General features: G+C 62.8%; 1 protein-coding gene and 1 long non-coding RNA gene across 14 annotated transcripts in view; one reads left to right on the top strand and one right to left on the bottom strand.

The window, feature by feature from the left end:
• Rbfox3 (RNA binding fox-1 homolog 3) overlaps window positions 1-19,745 on the top strand; it is a 370,105-nt gene that overhangs the window by 299,299 nt on the left and 51,061 nt on the right. The window lies entirely within an intron of this gene.
• Window positions 5,134-12,857, bottom strand: LOC124094074 (uncharacterized). 5 transcript variants are annotated; one of them, XR_009226966.1, is made up of 7 exons: window positions 12,281-12,856; window positions 11,905-12,009; window positions 10,392-11,562; window positions 10,133-10,208; window positions 7,878-8,015; window positions 7,013-7,546; window positions 5,134-6,939 (listed from the first exon to the last, which is right to left on the bottom strand). It is a non-coding gene; the product is annotated as an uncharacterized LOC124094074 (long non-coding RNA). The 5 variants fall into 5 exon arrangements; XR_009226967.1 differs by having other exon boundaries at window positions 5,134-7,546; window positions 10,392-11,531; window positions 12,281-12,857; XR_006852118.2 differs by having other exon boundaries at window positions 5,134-7,546.

Below are 19,745 nucleotides of genomic sequence, written 5' to 3'. Positions count from 1 at the left end.
GTTTCACAGCTAGGGAAACTGAGGCACCAGAGTTGGCAAGCACGCAGTCAGAAAGCTACCAAGGACCAGAGCTCGGGTTCCTGGCAGCCAGACTCCAGAACTGAGGCCCAGTCAGCCTCACATTCTAATGAGTAATACAGGTTCCGTTCACTAGAATTCCTTCCGCTCCTGACCACTTTCTCGTGGCTTGAACTCTGGCTTTCCTGTGGATCTTTAGCCTGGGCACCCCAGCCCCAACACTGGGTGATGTCTGGGAGATTCCTCGGGGTGGAGGAAGTGGGGGTGGCCTGTCTTGGAGCCTTGATTCTGTGGGGTGGGTGGCACTCTGGGTGTGGCACAGAGCATATTGTCTGGCTGGACTAGGATGAACATGGCCTGTGGACGTGGCAGGTGGGAGGGACCTGTCAGAGCTGGAACGGCCTCGAGTCCTGGACCCAGATGGAGGTGGCATGGCGCTCGGGCTCAAACTCTGCAGAGCCTGGAGGCCACCCTGAGCCCAGGACCTCCAGAGGCCCCAGAGGTGTCTTCGCCCAGAGACAGGGACCACGTTCTGCCAGGGCACCTCACCTTCTGAGCTCACATCACCACAGCCTGTGTGGACAGGGCTGGAGAGGGCCAGGGCCAGGGCCGGGATGGCCGTGAGCGGTCATGGGGCCTGGCAGTCGGTGAGGTGCAGGGTGTGCAGGACTTTCAGATTCTGTGCAAGAGGCCCTCAAAGCCTCGTGGTCATGACTTAGTAGACTAAGGCTTGAACCGTGGCTGGAAATGTCACCTCCATCAGCACAGGCAGGTCCCTGTCCTAGAGCTGTGGAATGGAGCAACAAAGAAGGCTGGCCTGTCCCACAGTGGGACCCAGCTTTGGTGGGTGGCCGGGGCAGCAGTCCCCTGGCTGTCCAGCTGGTATGGGCCTGAGAAGCAGGTCTGGCCAGAGAGGGCCGAGTCGACAGCCAGTCGGCATGCTGGGAGGTCACCAGGAGGCAGAGAGCGGCTTGTGGCCAGGCCCAGAAGACTCCTGTGCCTCTCCTCTCCACCCTGGTGAGGTGGGGTGCCCGCTGCCCTCTGCTGCCAGACCTTCAGGGTAGACGCTGAGCCACACAACTTGGGAAGCGCACACAGCCACTGTCCTTGGAGGAGGCCCAAGTGCCCTCGTGTCTCCTGTCCTCTGGCCCTGGGGACAGGAACCTGAAGTTGGCTTGAAGTACCATCTCTGTTTCCTGGGGAGGGGGGCAGGGGACGTGGCAAGAGCAGGAGGCTGGCCGTGGCCTGGGGCCAGCTGAGTAGAGGAGCCTCCAGCCCTGGCACCCAGCTCAGCTCTGGTCAGGCTGTGGCAGCAGGGTCCCCTGGGCAGGGTGTCCAGGAGTCTGAGGCTTTGGTGGTGTGGGCCTGGGGGCCCGTGTGTTCTGAGGGGGCTGGCGGACTGCAGCCTTGTCCCACTGGGCAGGGCTGGGGCACCCAGTAGAGGAGATGTCTGTCCCTGCCTCCTCTCCAAGACCTGACCAGTCCCCACGCCTGCCATCCTCCCTGGTGTCCCCTGGCTTCTGAGCCCCTCCCTCCTCCTCCGTCCCCCCCACCTCATTTCTCTCCTCCCTTCCACATTCACTCACTCTCTGCTTCTTCCTTCAATCCCTGCTCCTCTTGGAAGATTCCAGTCCTGCCTGGTGCCCTGGGCTCTGGCCAGCCCCTCCGTGCCTGGCTGACTTTTCCACTCCCCACCATGGCTGCTGGGGCTGCGTGGCTGCGTGTGTGTCCTGGGCCCATGACAGAGGCCTGTGGCACCGACTCTCACTTCCCTGTTGCTGGTGTGGCTGGGATGGGGTGCTTGGCAACTGCACACCCTCCAGGGGAGGGAGTCCAGTCCTGGAAGGGGACCCAGGTGGGGCTGGGTCTTGGACAGGAGCCTGCACTGCTCAGATGAACCCTGGATCCTGGGTGGCTCTGGGGAAGCCAGGCCCAGTCCACCTGGAGACCATGTGTCCCACTGGCCACCACAGAGCAGAGCCATCAAGAGGGAGCCAGGCAGTCTCCCAGCCCAGGAGCTCCTGGCACAGGGAGGGGTCTTTGTACCTCACCACCCTGCGGTCTCTGAACAGCTCAGGGACAGTCAGAAGAGAAGGGGAAGAGGTGGCAGTGGTCACCGTCACTAGAGGGGGCAGAGTGTTCCATGAGTCACTCATGGAGCTGCAGTTCAGCCAGGCGCTACAGGAGACCCCGGGTCTAGAACTGGGGTAAAAAGAAGCCCTATCCTGACTTTTCTGGGTTCATGGATGCAATTTGTCTATAGAAACTGGCCCCAAGGGCAACAAGTATGTCTTTGTGCCCCCAGGGCTGCAAGGGCATTGGAAGCCCACCCGGGCAGGGAGAGGAGAACTCAGCCAACCAGTCCCCTTTCCCCTGGACACAGGGGCTTCTGTGTCCAGCCCTCGGAGGCTGGATTTGACATCTCCTTTCCAGAGAGCACTACCCACCAGGGACACCCTCCCCTCCAGCCCCAATGCTGTGGGACACCACCCACAGGTGGCAGCTCAGAGATGACCAGCCTCTGGGTTGTGGTGACCCCACTGTCAGCGTCCAGCCATAGGAAGCTGGGCCCAGGAGCAGCAGGGGCCAGAGCAGGCAGGCAGGAGCCGGTGGGCCCAGGAGCAAGTCTGCAGGTCCCTGGACCTCGCGAGACGGGAAGAGGCAGCCTCATCACGCTGCTGCAGCAGGAGCACCGTGGAGAGGACCCCCTGGGCCCAGCCTCCCCACGAGTCGGTCACCACGGGTCCTTAGAGAGCCTCATCCCCGCAGCCTGGGGATGGCCACACTCTGCAGTGTCCTTGCATGTCATGAGTGTGGAGCCCTTGGGTGCTGGTGGGTGGAGGCAGCGGCTGTCCCCAGCTCTCCAGGACCAGCTCAGTGGCCTAGAGCACAATCCTGGTCCCTTGGAGCCTTTGTCTCCTCATCTGAAGAGGAAAGACTCCAACTGGTGGCAGGTGCTCAGGGTTAGGTGGCATGTCCCTTCAACAAGGCCAGCCCTGAGGAGCCCGGGGTAGGTGTCGTCCCTCCTCTCACACTGCCCTGGAGGGAGACACAGAAAGTCACCATCAGGCAAACAGATTTGCCAGGTGTGGCTGGGAGGCCTAAGGGCAGGAGCGGGAGCGGAGCCTCCGGGGGAGGCCGAGGCCTGGATCAGGCGGCAGAGGAGCAGGTGTGGTCAGGGTGCCTTGCTGGGGCTCCTGGACTGAGCCCTGCAGGAGGATGCGGGGGTCTGTTGTCCCAGGATGCAATTTCATGTAGACAAATGCCCCGGGCGAGGGGGTGAGCGTGTCGAGAGCAGGTACTGCGGCGTGGCCGTGGGCGCGGGCGCGGGCACTCTTGGTCTTCCTGAGTGCCCTGCAGTGGGTGAGTGGGGTGGCACTGCAGAAGGCACTGGAGCATAGGGCAGGGAACTGGAAGGACACTAGTGAGGGGAACACAGGAGCGAGGAGTCAGGGTCCACGTGGCTGAGCTGTCACTGCAGTGGGTCCCCTCCATCTGCGGGAACCTCCAGGGGCTCTGCTTCCACACTTGGTGTGTGCACAGCTCCGTGCTCAGTACGGGTGGTCCCAGGATGACACTCCCAGAGTGTCACAGGGTAGGAAGGTCAGCGCTGACCGGCACTGCACAGGAGGCCCAGGATGATAGGAGAAGCCGAGCTCTGCTCCTGGCCATTCTCCTGCCCTCCTTCTCTGTCACCAAGTGACCTAAGGGGACGGGGTCACTGCCACCCATGCCTGCCATCACAGCACGTTGAAGGGTGACAAAGAAGGTCAGCCAGAGGCATGGGGCATTGATCTGGGATCTCAGTTGGCCATCTTCAGAAGTGGCATGTCAGAGGACAGGCCCTTCTACCTGGCCACCCAGGGCAGGGCAGGCCCCGAGAGTGGGAGTGGGGTTCAAATAATGACCTCAAAGGACGTTTTAATGGTGGTCCCCTTTAGCACCGGCTGCCTGTGAGGTGGTAAGCTGCCCGTCACCAAGGGGGTTCCACAGAGGCTAGCCCTGTCCGAGGCTCCGGGAGAGCAGTGCCGGCCAATAGAAATGTCGTGCTGGCCAATGGGAAAACTTAATTTCTAACACCTGCGTTCAAAGGTGGGAGGCGGGTGAGGTGAATTCCAGTCCTGCGTTTTATTAGCCCACCCGCCCCGGACCCCCCTGACCCCATCAAGAACCTGCAGATGAGAGATTCCTTTCTCAGGTCTGTGCTCAGCCTTTGAAACCTGGTGTTGATTGACAGCAGCATTTCCACTGGGGCTGGCCACATGTCCAGGGCCCACTCTTCATGTGGGACTCACGTGGAGCTTATCCACGGGGTGGATCTAGAATCTTCTGTTGGGCGATGTAGCTCTGGAGCCAGACTCAAAGTCTGGTCCGTTGGCAGAGAAAGCCAGTGAGACTTGCAGACCTGAGGGGCCAAGCCTTCTGTGTGGGGGTCACCTGCTGTGGGTGCCCAGTGAGCCACGCTGCTCTGGGCGGCCTCTGAGATCTCTCGGTGGCCTCTAAGATCCACCCGTTGGCCACAGGTCTCAGACCAGACGGGGCTGGTCTTGCAGACAGCTCCCTACCCCAATCTGTGGTGGCCTGTGACAAGGTTGCCCCTTGGCCCTGGCATCCCGGGGAGGTAAGAATAACATTGTCAGCCTTCCCTCGGGCAGAGGAGCAGTCACCTTTTGTGCTGGAGTGCCCGCAGGTCAGTGCGGGCCATACCTGTTCGTGGATTTATATGCGCACTCCCTAAAACACAAGGCTGGCAGTTCTAATTGGTTTCTCGCCCCACCCCTTTTTAAATTCACTACTTAGCACTACTCAGGAGTCTGGAAACCGGTGACAGAGCTGGGTCCAAGGGCCAGCTGCAGCTCCTGGTACACCTTCTCCTGGAACAGGGCCGCGTGCGTTCCTTCACACCTCGGCTCTGGTCTTCGGGGGGCAGCGGCAGGACAGAGCAGCTGCCGCAGAGACCATATGGTGGCAAAACCCAAAATATCTGCTCTCTGGCCCTTGATAGGAAAGGGTTGCCGACCCCTGGCCTGGCCAGCGCTGCCCAGAGGACAGAGCCATGCCTGGCGCTGGCGTTTCCTAATCGCGTATCTACAAAAGCAACGAGAACAGATGAAATGCATTTTAATGATATATTTTATTTAACCCGATGCTGAGTATTGCCACTGCAGCGTCCAATCAATATAAACACGATTGAGACATTTGGCGTTCTCTTTCCATGCTAAACCTTCCAAAGCCACCCTGTGCTTGTCACTCACAGCCCGTTTCTAATCTGTCCGGCCACGTTTCAAATGCTCCAGCGGCCACATGGGGCTGGCGCCTGCCGCAGCAGATAGCTCAGTCGCAGAGAAAAGAGGAGGGGAAGCTCCCAGGGGGTCTGGGAAGGGCCTCTGGGAGTAGCCAGGCCCTGCCCGGGTGATGCAGGCCTGCCACAGGATTTTGTGACCAGGACGGTCCCAAATGAAAGTAACAGTTTCCTTGGAAAGACTGAATGGAGGTGCAGGGTGGGTCCTGGGCACCTGGAGTCCAGTGCTCGGGGAGCAGGTGACCACTCTGTTCTTTCAGGGTTTAGGCTGAGAAAGGCCTTTGTGCAGGGAGTGACTGGATCAGATCTGTAAGTGTGGAAGCAGAGGAGAGGAGGGCAGGAGGGCCGCAGTCCAGGGAACAGCGGGACACAGGCTCAGGAGAGGCCGCGAGCCGACCCGGCCGGCAGTGTGGATGAAGAGGGCCGGAGGGGAGAGAGCAGGACAGCGTGCCCCGACCAGGAGGGAGGGTCAGTGTGGAATCGGTGGTTTCTGCCTGCAGCATGGTGCTGATGCTCTGCTTGGCACTGCCCCAGGCCTGGCCCACTTGGCCCTTGTGTGCCCCCAGCCTGGCTCCTGGGTGAAGAAAGCCTTCCCTCCACACCCCTGGTGGTGACCCAGGGGTCCTGCCCCTTCCTTTGCTCTCCTCCCTGGCCAGTGCCCTGGCCAGCTGTGAACACCTGGCTCTGCCCTTGTGGGAACCACATGCCTTCGCCGTTGCCCATGATGAGCCTCTGCCCGAGCCTGTGGCAGCCCTTGAGGACCCTGCCGCCCTTCCTTGTCCCCTTCCCGCCAGGCCTGAAGCAGACTTGCTGCCAAGCTCCTTTGTGAGGTGGCTGGACAGGGAAGTGGGCTCTCAACTCCCTGCTCCGAGGGAGGCAGTGGCCACACTCGCCCAGCCCATGGTCCGGTCACTCACAAGCACCTGCCAGGAAGGAGCCCAGGCCAGTAGCAGGTGGCCCCCGCATCAGTGCCTCCTGGGTGGAAAGGGACCAGGTGAGGTCCCAGGGAGAGACGGCCAGCTCACCCTGCCTCACCTGGAAGGCAGGGTCCTCGTGACCAGATGGGGAAAATGCTCAGGGAATGATGGGGGCAGCGGGTGCCCCTGCCGACCTGCCCCCCCAGAAACCCACCTGGCGTGACGCTTGACACCTTCCAACCACTGGTCCCTTTCTCAGGAGGCCTTTCCTGAGCCATTTGGCAGTGCAGCTGCCCGGCTCGCTCCCCGCCCTGCCCACCCTGCTCCACCTGTCTTCCTGGCCTGTGGATACTGGGCGTATGAAGCACTTCACTGACTGGCCTGTCCGGCCCCTCTCTACAGGAGGGAGGGACTTTTTGTCTGTTTTGCTCCCGGCTGTTTTCCCAGGGACAAGGATGGCACCTGGTACATGGTGGATACTAAGTTAGCAGCTACCCAGTGGTTAGGACCCTGTCCTCTGTCCACCGGTGCCTCCCGAGTGGATGCTGTGCTTTCTGTCTTGACCTGCTGTCCGTTTTGGCTCCCCGGCAGGACACTCCCTCCACAGGCCACAGAGGGCCTGGGCCAGTCCTGGGAGCTGGGGCAGGCCGGATGGCCATGTTGCAGCAGCCTGGGGAGCGTGGGTCTCTGCACGGCACCTGTCTGGGGGGCACTGAGTATCATGGCTGCATGTCCGGAGCCACCGCCCGTGCCTGAGAGTCTGAGCCTCGAGTACCTCAGAAAGTAGCTGTGTGGCCACAGGTGACACAGATCAGGACGGGCTCCTCCGACGCAGTCCCTGGGGGACTTCGAGACAGGAGGGACAGGGGTGCTCTGCAGCAGCAAGCCTGGCGTCCTCTCTTCCTTTCCTCTTGACAGTGTGTACCTGTGGGGTTTCTTGGGATACAGTTCAGCGTCAGACTCTCCTGGGCTCCCCAGAATCCCCTGGGCTTAGTATGTGCAGAGGTGTGTGACAGCCCCGTCCTGGCCCTGCAGGTTCCCTTCCCCAGCCCCTCAGCTCTAGCCCTGCAGACCCAGACCGTGCCACCCCCTGACCTGCCTCTGCCTATTCTGAACAGTTTGTAAACAGGGAGTCACGCACTTCGGGCTCTGACTTTGGACCTGTGTCCTGTCCCCAGAGCACCGCCACGTGTGGCTCCCCTAGCAGGACACCAGCCCTGTGCGTTCAGAGGGCTTGCCGACCCAGGGGCTGGTGGGTTTCTTGGTCCAAGAGTCTGACTGTACCACGTCGGGTCTCAGGCTGCCATACCTGCCCACCAGGTGTGTGCCATCACTGCTGTGACCAGGCGAGGCCACCAGGCTCAGGCCAACCAGCAAATGAGCTGTCTTCCCAGGCAGGTGGCTGGGGGCTCAGGATCTGCCGCCCACCTCCCTGACCCAGTCCCCAGGGCTGGAGCAGGGCAGAGCCTCCCAAAGAGCAGCCAGAACTCTCGGTTGGGTTGTCGGGTAGTCGGGCCCCTGCACGGGACTGTCCCCAGCCCTCCCACCTGGATGCGCTCCCCGGGTGGGCAGGTGGAAAGAGCACGGTCTCAGGAGCAGGCCCGCCCACCCCACCCCTGCTCAGTGATTCAACCCTGCACCTCGGTGTCCTTGTGGTGGGTGGGGACAAGGTGGTCCCTTGCTGGGAAGACAAGGACAGAGCAGGTAGAGAGCAGTAGGGCTGGAGTGGAGTCAGGCCCCAACGTTGCTGGCCCCTCCTGTTGTCTCACACTCCAGATCTGTTAAATCAAGAGAAGAAATTGCTAAAATAAGGTCACAAAATATGTAGTTTGTCTTAAATATTTCCATTTGGCAAATTAACAATTTCAACCCACACTCAAGCAAAAGCAAGGAAGCTACTGTTCACCAGTCGAGCTCAGGCTGTCTGTTCTGGCTCCCCGGCAGGGCACTCCCTCCGAAGGCCACAGAGGGCCTGGGCCAGTCCTGGGAGCTGGGGCAGGACCTGGGCCTGAGGGTGTGACATGGGGGCCCTACCTGTGCAGCTCCTGCCCCCAGAGAGCCCACCTCCCCAGGAGGGAGGTGTCAGCAGCGTGGTCAGTGCCCTGCAGGGCTGGGCACCCAGAGCCCCACGGGTCCTGGGCTCTGCTGGCTCTGCTGTGTCCAGCTCAAGCTGACCACCTGCCCCAGCACCCCACCCCTCACTCCCCTGTGGCTGGGGTCTGGCCAGGACTCGAACCCTCCTGTGGTTGAGGGGAAGGGAGGGACCTTCATCTGGGCAGGAAAAGGCCCATCTCTTCCTCCTTTCTCCTGGGAAAGCACTAGAGACTTCGTGTGGCCCTGCCCTGACCCTTGGTGGGGCCCAGACAATCCAGGAGGATGCAGCCGTCCAGCGGGGCCACGTCCCAAGACCCCTCACACCTCCCTGCCTGGCCTCTGGCTCCAGGGCGGGCTGGACCCCAGATGGGGCTAGGGTTGAAGGGGCCCCAGAGCTGATGGGGTCGGCTAGCCCAAGAAATCCAGGCAAGAGATGGTGAGACTGCAGGGGGCGGAGGTGCCTGCCAGGGGACCCTGCCTCTGGGAAAGCAGGCAGACCCCGGTCCCGCTGCAAGCAGGTAGAGGTGAGGGCCAAGTCTGGGGGCTGGAAGACTCAGAATCAAGTGCCCGTGCACTTCACCACCGATTGGGGCTCAGAGTCGGTGCTGCAGCTGAGTTGGTCATGAAGGGCCCCTGTCTCCTGGGGGGGGCCACACATCATCAGCAGAGTCAAGGGGCCGGTTGGAGGGTGCCTGCCTGAGGAGCAGGACTGCAGAGCCTGACAGGGACCCCAGAGAGAGGGGAGGGAGACCTGGGCTTCCCACGCCTGGACTTCTCTGGTAAGGACCTCCTACAAGTTCAGGGTGCGATCATCTCCCCATTTTACAGAAGAGGAAAACCAGAGAGAGGCCAAGAAGGCTGCCTGGTGGCACATCCAGGGTGGGGGTGGCCCGACTAGGAGCCCACGCCGGGCAAAAAGCTGCCCTGGGCAGCTGGCAGAGGAGGCCGACTCTGGCCTGTCCGCTGTTATTTGTTAAGGGCTTTGTGGGGATCTAATTCACCCACTGGGAGGTGACAGCTCGGTGACCTTCAGCAGCACCTAGCTAGCTGGACCACCGTCCCCGCCGACCTGTGGGAAGCTTCCCCTCCCCAAAGTGTCTCTTGGTGACCTCCCTTTGCCTTGACTGTCCCCCCGAGCCCAGTGTGATACTCATGCACACCCCTGGCTTGGGGCAGCCCTGGCAGGACGGTGGGGGGGGCTCTGAGTGGCTCAGGCTACCCTGGCTTGGGTGGTGGGCGGTGAGGGCTGAGCCCTGACCTGCCCCTGGCACACTTGTGGGCTCTGGGTCTCCTCCCCCGGACCTCAGTGCAGGGTGTTCAGCCTTCCCCAGGCTTTGCCCTCCCTGGGGGCCTTCCTGACGCCCCCTCACTCCCTGCACCAGCAGGCTCCCTGTGGGTGGCTCTTGGACCCCTCATCCGTGGCTCAGAGCTAAGCCTACTTAATTCTTTTGATCTCAGTTCAGAAACGGGCCCTCCAGCCATCCCTGCTGCTGCTCAGCTGGGGTGCGCCTGCCTGAGTCTGAGCTGGGGACTGCGGCGGCCCCTGGCGGGTTCCCCTGGCACCTGCCCTGGCCTCCTTTCCTAAGCGCTGCCCCCGCTGTGGGCCTGCCTGCACGCAACCCCAGGGGAGGCCCTGCCTGGGGGTGGGGGGGAGCCCCAGCAATGCAGAAGGGAGGACCGTCCCCCGGGTCTGCTTGGGGCTGCATGCTTTGGGTCCTGTCGGGGCCGCGGTTGGCCTGTGCCTGCCTGTGAGAGGGGGTGGGCGGCCAGCAGAGCCCAGCTGCGGAACAATCTGACCTACCGGGGTTCTCTTCCCTCCACCTCGCTGGGCCTCAGTTTCTCCGTCTGCAAATCCAGGTCTGGATCACATTTCTCTCCTGCCAGCATGAGGGGACAACCGTTAGGGAGCCTGGCGCACAGTGGTCCTCAGCAACCAGCCTCACTGCAGGAAAGACCCCTCCACCCTGGGGCCTGCTGCACCTGGGGGCACCTGGGGCTGCCACAGCTGGAGGCGAAGGTCCCACCCTGAGCAAGACAAGCAGGGCAGCCGGCGGCCTCACCCCAGCGTCTGGCCAGGAGCGTGGCAGGGCCATTGGTGAGCTGGTGGCAACTGCGCTGCCTGGAGGAATCCATTCGTCCACCTCTGCCCTCCCCACTTCTGTCCCCCTGGACACGCAGCAGGCGGAGTCGAGGGAACCCACAGACGGTCAGGGCTCTTCCCCCAGCTGCCATCATCTCCCATGGGAGTGACCAGACAGCCCAGGGCTCCAGGTGGCCTTGGACCCCCGAGGACCTTCTGACCCCACCTGACGACTTCTGGAAGACTGTGGAGTGACTGGGGGAGAGGGCACAGCCCGACGCTGGCCTCGAGCTGTCGAACAGGGTCTGGACAGTCTGTGTGCCTGGGCTGCGGAGGCAGGGACCCCACTGCAAAGCCACCCTCCCTCCAGGGTCCTGGAGACAGGAAGCAGAACCAGGTGGAGAAGGATGCAGAGTGCTTCCCAGGGAGGCCTGGAAGGGGGCCGCGGAGGGGCGGGAATCTGCACCTCACCTGCTCTGCCTCGGTGGGCCCTCTGCCCGCTGCCCCCGGGGGCTCCCAGTGCCCACCCTGCTGCACCCCAGCTCCCTACCCAGGCTTTCCTCCCGCTCAGTCTAAAAGGAGAATGAAAGGAAATGAGGAGACCGGCAATTCATTTGTGAGCTGCATTGTGTGGGGGGCTCTTAATTAGACCTAATTAGACTAATTAACTTTCCAATGAGAAGCTCGGATTTTCTCTCCTGGCTCCTCTCTTCGTATTGCTTTCTCTTCATTCCCCTTTTGGAAAATGAAACAAGGATAAATATTTGAATGGCTCGCGGCGGCCTGCGAGGTGGAAGGCGGCCCAGGCGACGGAGGTGGGGCTCCAGGGCAGAGGGCGCCAGCGACCCGCGGCCCTCCCCTCCCCTCCCCTCCCCTACGGCGCCTGGCCGCTGCCCCTCCTCCTGGCTCTGGGGTGCGGGGTGTGGCCTGTCCGTCATTCAGGAGATGACGCTCTGAGGGTTCACTTTGTTCCTGGCACCAGGGGTGGAAAGATGAGTGGATGTCGGGTCCCTTGGGTGATTCTGCCACGGGGACAGGAGGGCTGAGCCTGCCCCCATTCGCTCTGCCGCCCTCAGGTCTGGGCCTCCCGAGTTCACTCCCTGGGTCTCGGCTTCTCTGTCTGCAAATCCAGGCCTGGTCATATTCCTCCCCTGCCAGCAGGAGGGGGCGACTGGTGTACGGCGGCGGTCCTTGGGAGCCCCCCTCCACCCCCTGGAGCAGGGGGTCCTCCCCGCCAGCAACGCAGGCTCTCAGAGGACTAGCTGATGAGTGGCGGCAGGGCTCCCTGTTCCTGGGAGGGTCTGGAGGAGGCCCCCTGCTCCCCTGCCCCTGCACACTCCCCGGCCCCTGCAGGCCTGGCCTCCCACGGAGAGCCTGTGAGGCCATTTTTGTCAAGGGTGTTGGCCACTGTGTAGGTGTTCAGGGACCTGATCCTACAGCACCTCCCACCAAGACTGCCGGGGAGAGATGCCGCCCGCCCAATTGTCCCCCACCTGAGCTGCGGACCCTGCTGCCTCTGTAGGTCCAGGACTCTCCAGCAACTGCCTTAGGGTGCTTCGGGGTTCACAGGAAGAAACCCCAGAGTCAGCGTGGTGCCCCTGGACACAGGAAATCCTGGTTTGCCCTGGGCTCCTGCCTCCCCTGGCCCGCTGCTGTTCCCTGACCGCTGGCTTCTGCAGCCTGGCCCTGTAGGGAGGCTGAGGGTGCAGCCACCCGCTCCCAGAGGGCACCTGGGGTCTTCCTGGCCCGTTCTTTCCCCAGCCCCATCCCAAACCTCAAGCCCCCGTCTCCCTCTTCCCAGAACCTGACGGGAAGGATTCCTGACGCCAACACCTGCCACTTCCTTATTGATTTCCCCGCTGTCTCAACCGGAGCTGCTGGGGTGGAGCCGGTCCTGGCAGCCAAGGGGAGCAGGAAGGGCTTCTGCTGACATTCTAGAATGTGCCGTGCGCTCAGGCCTCAGGGCAGGGGCCATGATTTGCCCTCCTCAGAGCCAGCCCCCTTCTGTTTGCACGGCTCAGCACAAGGGTCCAGGAGGCCCTGGAGGGTGGGATCCAGCAGCCATGTCTGGACGCCATCTGGCCCGGAGACACCCACAGCACCCGGGCAAGCACAGCTCAGCACCCAGGGCCTGTCCTGCATCTGGCAGCCCCTATGTGGGCCCTGGGATGTGTGCCACCCTGTCTGGGTCAGGCAGGAAGCAGGTGGCCATGGGCCTGGCCTCCCCCACCCAGGCAGCTTTGACCAGGCCCAGGTGGGCTGCGGCAGCCGGCCTCTTCCCTGTTCAAAGCCTGCCCTGCAGCTCTTGGCCTCCAGTGGCTCTTTATTGGGCCGGGTCTTCTGAGCAGGACGTCCCTGGGAAGGAAGCAAATGGAGGACCCGCCTCGCGGTCAGGAGGAAGCTTCCAGGAGGCCCTGCCTCTCTCCTCCCCTGCCAGGGCCCCCTCCCTCCCCCGCCACGGAGTATCTCTGGAGCCTGTTTTCTGGAATTCCTCTTCCTGCAGAGGCTCAGTGTCCACACTGGACCTGGACCTTGGACCGGTCACTCCTGTGCTCTTGGAGTGGCTGTCCTGAGAAGGACATGGCCCAGTGGTCTGGACAGAAGTGGCCTCCCTGTCCCCCAGCTGAGCCTCTGTGTTTTGGGGTTGGAGGAGCAGGGGGGACTGAAATTTTGGTCCCCACTGTCACCCTCTCTTCCCCAGATGCCCCCCTCTGTGCCTGTGCTCAGGAGAGCCAAGAGCGCTTAAGCTCCGATGCTGGTCTCCTTGGTGACATTGTCCCTCTCCAGGTGGCACCAGGGGATGCTACAAAAATTGCCGTTTGAGGACAGCCCCATGTGAGCAGCCTGCGCTTGGCTTTTTCCACTCCAGCCACCTGCCTGTCCCCTCCTCCTCCTCCTTCACCTGCGGCCTGGGCCCTCTGGCCCCACCTGCAGCCAACTCGACCTCCCACCCCACCCTCCGCCGTACCTGGGGGCTTTGTTAGCACAACTGGGTTCAAATGTCTGATTAGTCTTTAGGAGATCGCGGGGTCAATTTTCCACAGCTCCTTCCTCTCCATTTAACTAATTTAACTGCACGATTGTTACAAATTTCATTTTATTATAGCCCCGCTTCTCAGTCCAATTGAATTACTAAAATCTCATTTTCTCAGAAGTGCTGAATATGTAATTAGAGGAAAAATTATGCTCCCGCCTGCCTATTAGGACAGTTCACGCATGTGTGCGCCGTGTGCCATGTGACGGACATACCGCTGGCCTCCGTGTGGTGGGCTTGGCTGGAGGCGGGGCTGGCGTCGGGACACTCGGGGACAGGGAGGTCAGTGCCCTACAGGGCATGCAGAGCCGTGTGGATACCAATGTGCATGTGTGGCTGCGGGCAGCCTCAGGGACGGCGAGAGGGGAGCCCACATTAACTCCAGAGTACAAATTAAACAGTATCCGTGGGCCACTGTAATTAAGGGGAAATTCGATTTTGTCCTAATGCCCCATTATGTCTGGCTCTGCGAGGTGCAGCTGGGGCTGTGTAGCTGGCTCAGGGGGACCAGAGGTTTCAGGGAGCCTGAACGTCAGCCCCGTGCCTCTTGCGGCTCCCTGTTCTCAGCAGGGCAGCCAGGGAGGAGGCCGTGTGCTATTTCTGATGGGTCCAGCTCTGAGGCTCCTTCCCATTTCTATGCTGAAGGTCCGCTGTGCTCCCGCAGCCTCCTCTGCAGTTGTGGGTTTGGTGTTGCAGGTGCCAGACCCCAGTGTGGCTGTGGCTTGGGAGGGGGCCTCAACGGGAAGAGTAGAGATGCAGCACCTAGCTGCAGGAGCTGGCAGGCAGCTTGGGGGCCCCGGGGACCCAGGGGACTGCTGGGCTGTAGGAGAGCACCCTGTGTCCACAAGGCAGGGTCACCTCAGGTTTTCAGTGGCCGTGGGCGTGTGGCAGACCCAGGGGCGCCTCCAGGCCTCCTTCAGGGCTTCCTGAGGGACTTGGTGGCAGCAAAGGATGGGCCTCTTGGGGCCCCTCTGCCCCCTCCAACCTGGCCTGTTCCCTGGGCTCTGGGCACACTGAGGCGTCCTGCCTCTGTGACTGACTTCTGCCAGCCCCTGTCCCACCTCTCCCTGCTCACTCCTGCTCACTCTCCAGGGATCCCCTGTCAGGGTGACCCATAGCTGGGCTGGGTTCTCTGTCATGCCACAGCTTCAGATCACCACAGAAGACCTGTAGATTCCCTGGGGGACCAGGACCAGGCCTCTGCACCGAGCACCACGTGGGCGGCCCAGAGGGTTGGTGGAAAGGGCCCGCGGGAGAGCGGCAAACCCAGCCCATCCCCGCTGGGTGCTCCCCTGGTCCAAGCAGACTCCCTGAGAGCCGAGCCAGGTGCCCCAGGGCCATTTTGTCGTCTCTACAGAGAGGGTGGGGGCTTCCTGGGATGCACACAGGGGGACACACGCGTGTGGATGTACGTTCATTCCCTGCTCGGCTTTGTGGGGGGGGGGGGAGTGCAGTCTGCACTGGCCGCACAGCAGTGGTGGGTGGGAATGGGAGTGGGGGGCCGTGGGTGTGTGCGAGTGATGTGCGTGTGCGGTGCGTGTGACTGGCATTGCCCGGGGGTGCATGCGTGTGTGTGTGTGTGTGTGCCCCACTGTGGAGAGTGATGGTGTGAGCTCTGCACCATCTCCGTGCGTCTCTGTGGGCCCAGGTGAACTCCAAGTGTGTGCAGGCAGCAAGTGTCTGTGTTGCTTTGTCCCACACGAGTCTCAAGGGTGGCACTGCATGCGGCAGGGCCTGGGGACCTGGGGGAGCTTACAAGGTGCCCTCTGACCCATGGAGGCAGACACGCGTGGGTATGGGCCCCTGTGCTGAGGCAGGACCTTTGGTGACAGCAGACCCCAGCGCTGTCTGTCCCTGCCCTTATTAATTTCCTGGACTCCTTGGCGGTTCCCTGGCCACACCCACCATGACCACGCAGGCTGAGGAACAAGGGACCCTTGGGCAGCTTTGCCCCGACCTCCTCTACCTGCTGGTCTTTCCTGAGCAACACCCTTGGCATCTGCAGGTCAGGTCTTCGGCCCCCACCCCCACCTCCACAGAGAGCCCTCTCTGCTCCCTGTGCCGGGCAGCTGCGGCGCCTGACTGTGTGGGGCCTTCAGACTCGCCGTTAGCATGTGAGAGCACACAGCAGGCGCTCAAGCAGTGTACACCCCACACGGTCCTTTCCTCTGCCTCTGAAGGATCTCTTGCCATCTGTACATGTGCCTGGGCCAGCTGGGTTCTGAGTGAGGAAGCCCAGGCATCATCTCAGCAGCCTGCGGAGACAGTCACGGGCCCCTCAGAGGACACAGGCTGGGTGCTGGACGACTTTTCCTGCTCCTGGTGTCGGCCGTCAGCCCAACACTTGAGAAAGGGGAGCCGGCGGGGCATGGGCTCCCTGCTGGGTGGGGCCAAGGGTGGGACCCTGGATCCGTGGCTTGCCTTCAGCAACGCTGGCTGGTGCTGGACAGGGACTTCCGCTGTCCCCTCTCCAAGCCAGCTCCGCTGGGCCACCACTGGCTCCTGTGTGCCTACTCTCCCTGCGTGTCCCAGGGGAAGTGCTTCTCCACAAGTGCCCCGTGGGCCACCCAGGGCCACTGCTGTGGGTGTGTGGAGACGTCCACAAAGTGTCTACCTCAGACGCCATGGTGCCCATCGCAGGAGCCCTGGAGAGGCCCTATGGCCATCAGTGACGTGGCACAGCTAGGCCAGGACCCACAGTGGTCACATAAACGGTGCCCTGCCCGAGCGGGACTCCTGTTCAGTCCTGGAGTGTTGTATTCATCTGCTTCATTCCTCCTGCCAGAAAGCTGTGGCCCTGGGCTTCGCCTGCTCACCGCCATGGCTGGACAGGCTTCCCAGGGCCCTCTTCTCCCCCTCTTCTGGGCTGCTTGAGCTGGGGCTCTGGTTAGGGACACTTGGGTGCGGCTGAAAGCAGTGACCGTGAGCTGGGAGGAGCTCTGCTGGCCTTGGCAGTGAGGGAGTACACGGACGGTACACAGACGGGGGGAAGCCGTGTGCGGAGCCCGGGACCAGCCTGCCTGGGCCCTCGGGTCTTTCCACTCTCTCGTCCCCGCTGCAGCCCGTGAGGTGGGTGCATGGTTATCTGATTTTACAGGGGAGGAAACGGGTGTGGAGGGCACGGGTCCATGGACTGGTCTGCCACAGGCAGGGCGGGCGGCTCCAACGTCAGGAATTCATTCCCCCCCAGTCCTGGAGGCTGGGAGCAGGTGTGGGTCGGGCAGGTTCCTCCTAGGCCTCCCTCCTTGGCTTGCAGACGGGCATCTCTTCCCTGGGTCATCACGTGGTTGTCCGTCTGTGTCCGTATCCTGAACGCCCTTCTCATAAGAGCACCGGTCAGACTGGACCAAGGCCACCCTAGTGATCTCAGTGTGCCCCAGTAGCCTCGGTGAAGACCCATCTCCAAGCACAGCTGCATCCTGAGGTGCTGCACATTCGGGGCACAGCCGACCACATGGCAGAGGCCGCACTCCTGCTGTCCAGCCCATCTGAGCCTGGACCGGCCTCTCCAGGCGTAGGAGTTTCACAAGAGCACATCTGTTGGTCGCCTGGTCGCCGTGCTGCAGTGTGCCGCCCTGGGCAGAAGGCAGCTGCCTCCGCCTCCAGGACCGTGGGAGTGGACGGTGGGCCTGGGCCGCCTCCGTGTCTGCCTCCTGTGTGGTGGTCTTCCACAGAGCCTCTCCTGGGCTGGGAGCTCAGCTGGCCCCTCTCAGCCTCCCTCACCCACCCAGTCCTCAAGCCACTGCGCCAAACCCCTCAGGGATGACATGGCCAGTTCTCGCTCTCAGAGTGGCCCAGGTGGGGCCAGAGCCCTCGGTGCCCACCCAGAGGCCCTGATGCGCTTCCTCAGGGAGGAAGGTCACAGTTATGTGCATGGGAGAGGTGGGTGGAGGATAGGCAGGCCCAGTGGCCTCTCAGAGCCTGGAGAAGGGGCAGGCTTATGGCAGAGCTCCAGCCAGAAGGCTGCCAGCCAGGAGTCGGTCAGTGCGCACGCTGCAGGGGCCAGCTGCAGACTGGACAGTGCCCAGGTGCTGATGGTGCTGGGGCACGCAAGCCCGGGGAGGACACGGAAAGCGAGGACAGACTGGGGCAAGGGGCAGAGGAGAGCCTGAGACCCAGGCTGGAGGAGTGGGGGAGCAGAGGAGGCGTCCGTGCGCCATGCAGGGTCTCTCAGGTACCTGGGACACTCCAAGGGGCACCTGCCCTTGGGTCCCTGCCCCCCTCCCTGGCCCACGCTGGCAGAGGGAGAGGAGGACACCACCCTTGGCAGGGAGGCTGCAGACCAGACAGTGTGGCTCTGTGGTTTGCCAGGGATGAAACTCATTCTCGCCCAGTGACCACAGCACAGGCTGCACCGCCAGCCAAGGGCACGGAGTCCCTGCTCCCTCCACATGCCCCGTTTTCTCTCAGTCTCCTGTAGCAGGGCCAGCTCCCGTGGCAGAAGCCGTGATGGCTTCAGCAAGCCCACATGCCCCGCTGCCTAGCTCAGGGGCCGGCACCCCCGGGCCCTAAGGGGGACAGCCTCTAGCCCAGCTCCTCCAGCCCAGCTGTGGCGGCAGACGCAGCCGGGCAGTGTGTCTTGAGCATGTCCAGGATCCTGCAAAACTTTCCTCAGCCCAGCAAGCCAGGGGGCGGGTTTTCCCCACGGACCCTAGTTGACCTACTCCAGGTGGAGCTGACCGTGGGGACCCTAGGCCTGCCCAGCTATAGAGGGTGGAGTGTGCTGTGGACACCCGGGCACCAGCCCTCGCAGCACAGGGTGGCGCTCCCCCGCTTCCAGCAGCACCAGGTGGGGCTGCCAGGCCTGGGGGACACTGTGCTCGGGAGGGGGAGTCCCCAGCCAGGGGTGCTTCCTCTGCTGTGGGACCCAGAGAGGCTGCTCCAGAAAAGCCAGGGTTGAGGTCTTCTTGGTGGACCAAGAATTGAGGACTGGGTGACCATAGTGGAGCCCCCAAACCTGAGCCCTGGCCCAGTAGATAGACCCCTGGGTGTCAGAGGCTGAGGAACACATTCTCCCACTGGTGGCCTCTCCCGCACCTGAGCCCCCCGGGAGATGGCCCAGAGGCCCGCAGATGGGCCAGCGGGACTCCTGGGAGGTCTCACTGCAGCCCCCAACTGCCCCAGGGGCCAGAGGAGAACTCCTCCTGGTTGGACAGTGACCCTCCTGCAAACTCGGGCCCTGATGCCCTGCGCCTGCAGCCTCCTCGCAGGACGCGGCTGGAAATGCCCCAGAGGCCCCGGCATCTGCTGAATCAGCACCTGGCCTTGGCCTGAAACCCGAGCCCTGTGGCCCTTAGAGAGGAGCAGGTGGGCAGGCGGGTGGGCAGGCGGGTGGGCAGGCGACGCAGCTCTGCCCCTCCACTGCGGAAAGCAGGACCCTCTGCCCCGGGGAAGAGCGCCAGGCTGCGTCTGGCCTGGTCCCCTCACCACCTGCCAGCCCTCACAGCCCCCCAGGGGCTGGCCGCGCCCCGCTCAGCATGCCCACTCTGCCTGAGAGCCCGCCGTCCTGCCTCAGTCTGAGGGAGAGGGCCCCCTCCCCACTGCCTCCGTCTTCACCCGAGGTTCCCGGCCCGGCCCGCTGTCTCGTCGTCTCTGTGGCACACATCATCATTTCATAATACTCTGAAATATACATGAAGCTGGCTGAACGCAGACAAAACTGCACCATTTACTGCATGAATATTTCATGCTGGCTTCGCTCAGGCTTCGGTCGGAGGGAGTGCAGCCCACTGCCCTGGCCGTCCCTGCCCACTGGCTTCCTGCCCGACAGAGGGCAGTGCCCGGCGCTGCTGCTGGGCTGGGGCTGCCTGAGGAAGCGGGAGGAGACGGGTATTGAGAGACATGAGCAGTCTTCGGGGCGCCATCGAGGTCGGGGCGGGATGGCCTCTGAGCCGCTCCCCGGCAGCCACACCCGACCTTGTGGGCTGGGAATTCAGTGGGTCCAAGGCAGAGAGCCCGGGTGGGCGGGGGCAAGGCCCGGCTGGCTGCTTTCCCATAATGCCTGAGAGCGGCTGCAACTGGCTGGGGGTCTCCAGGACGGAGCTCAGGTGCCCTGACAGGGAGGCTGCCGTGTCACCTCGGCCCGCTGCCACCTGCCTGTCTGGCCCTTGGGATGTCGGACAGGCCACTGCATGCCTCCTCAGACCATGAGGCAGGCCACGGCCACTGAGGGCTGAGTCCTGGAAGAGGAGGACCCTGGGGCCTGTAGGGGGCAGGAAGGGCAGATGGGGAGGCACTGCCCACTGCACGTCTGTGCCAAGGTGCACCGGATGTGAGTGCCACTGAAGGGCTCTTGCTTCT

Source organism: Marmota monax, unplaced genomic scaffold (assembly GCF_021218885.2).
Source record: "Marmota monax isolate L192 unplaced genomic scaffold, Marmota_monax_Labrador192_F-V1.1 WCK01_AAM20220418_F8-fsc00353, whole genome shotgun sequence".
NCBI classification, from domain to species: Eukaryota; Metazoa; Chordata; class Mammalia; order Rodentia; family Sciuridae; genus Marmota; species Marmota monax.
The sequence above is the reverse complement of the archived record's forward strand: the minus strand, read 5'-3'. Positions and strand labels throughout refer to the sequence as shown.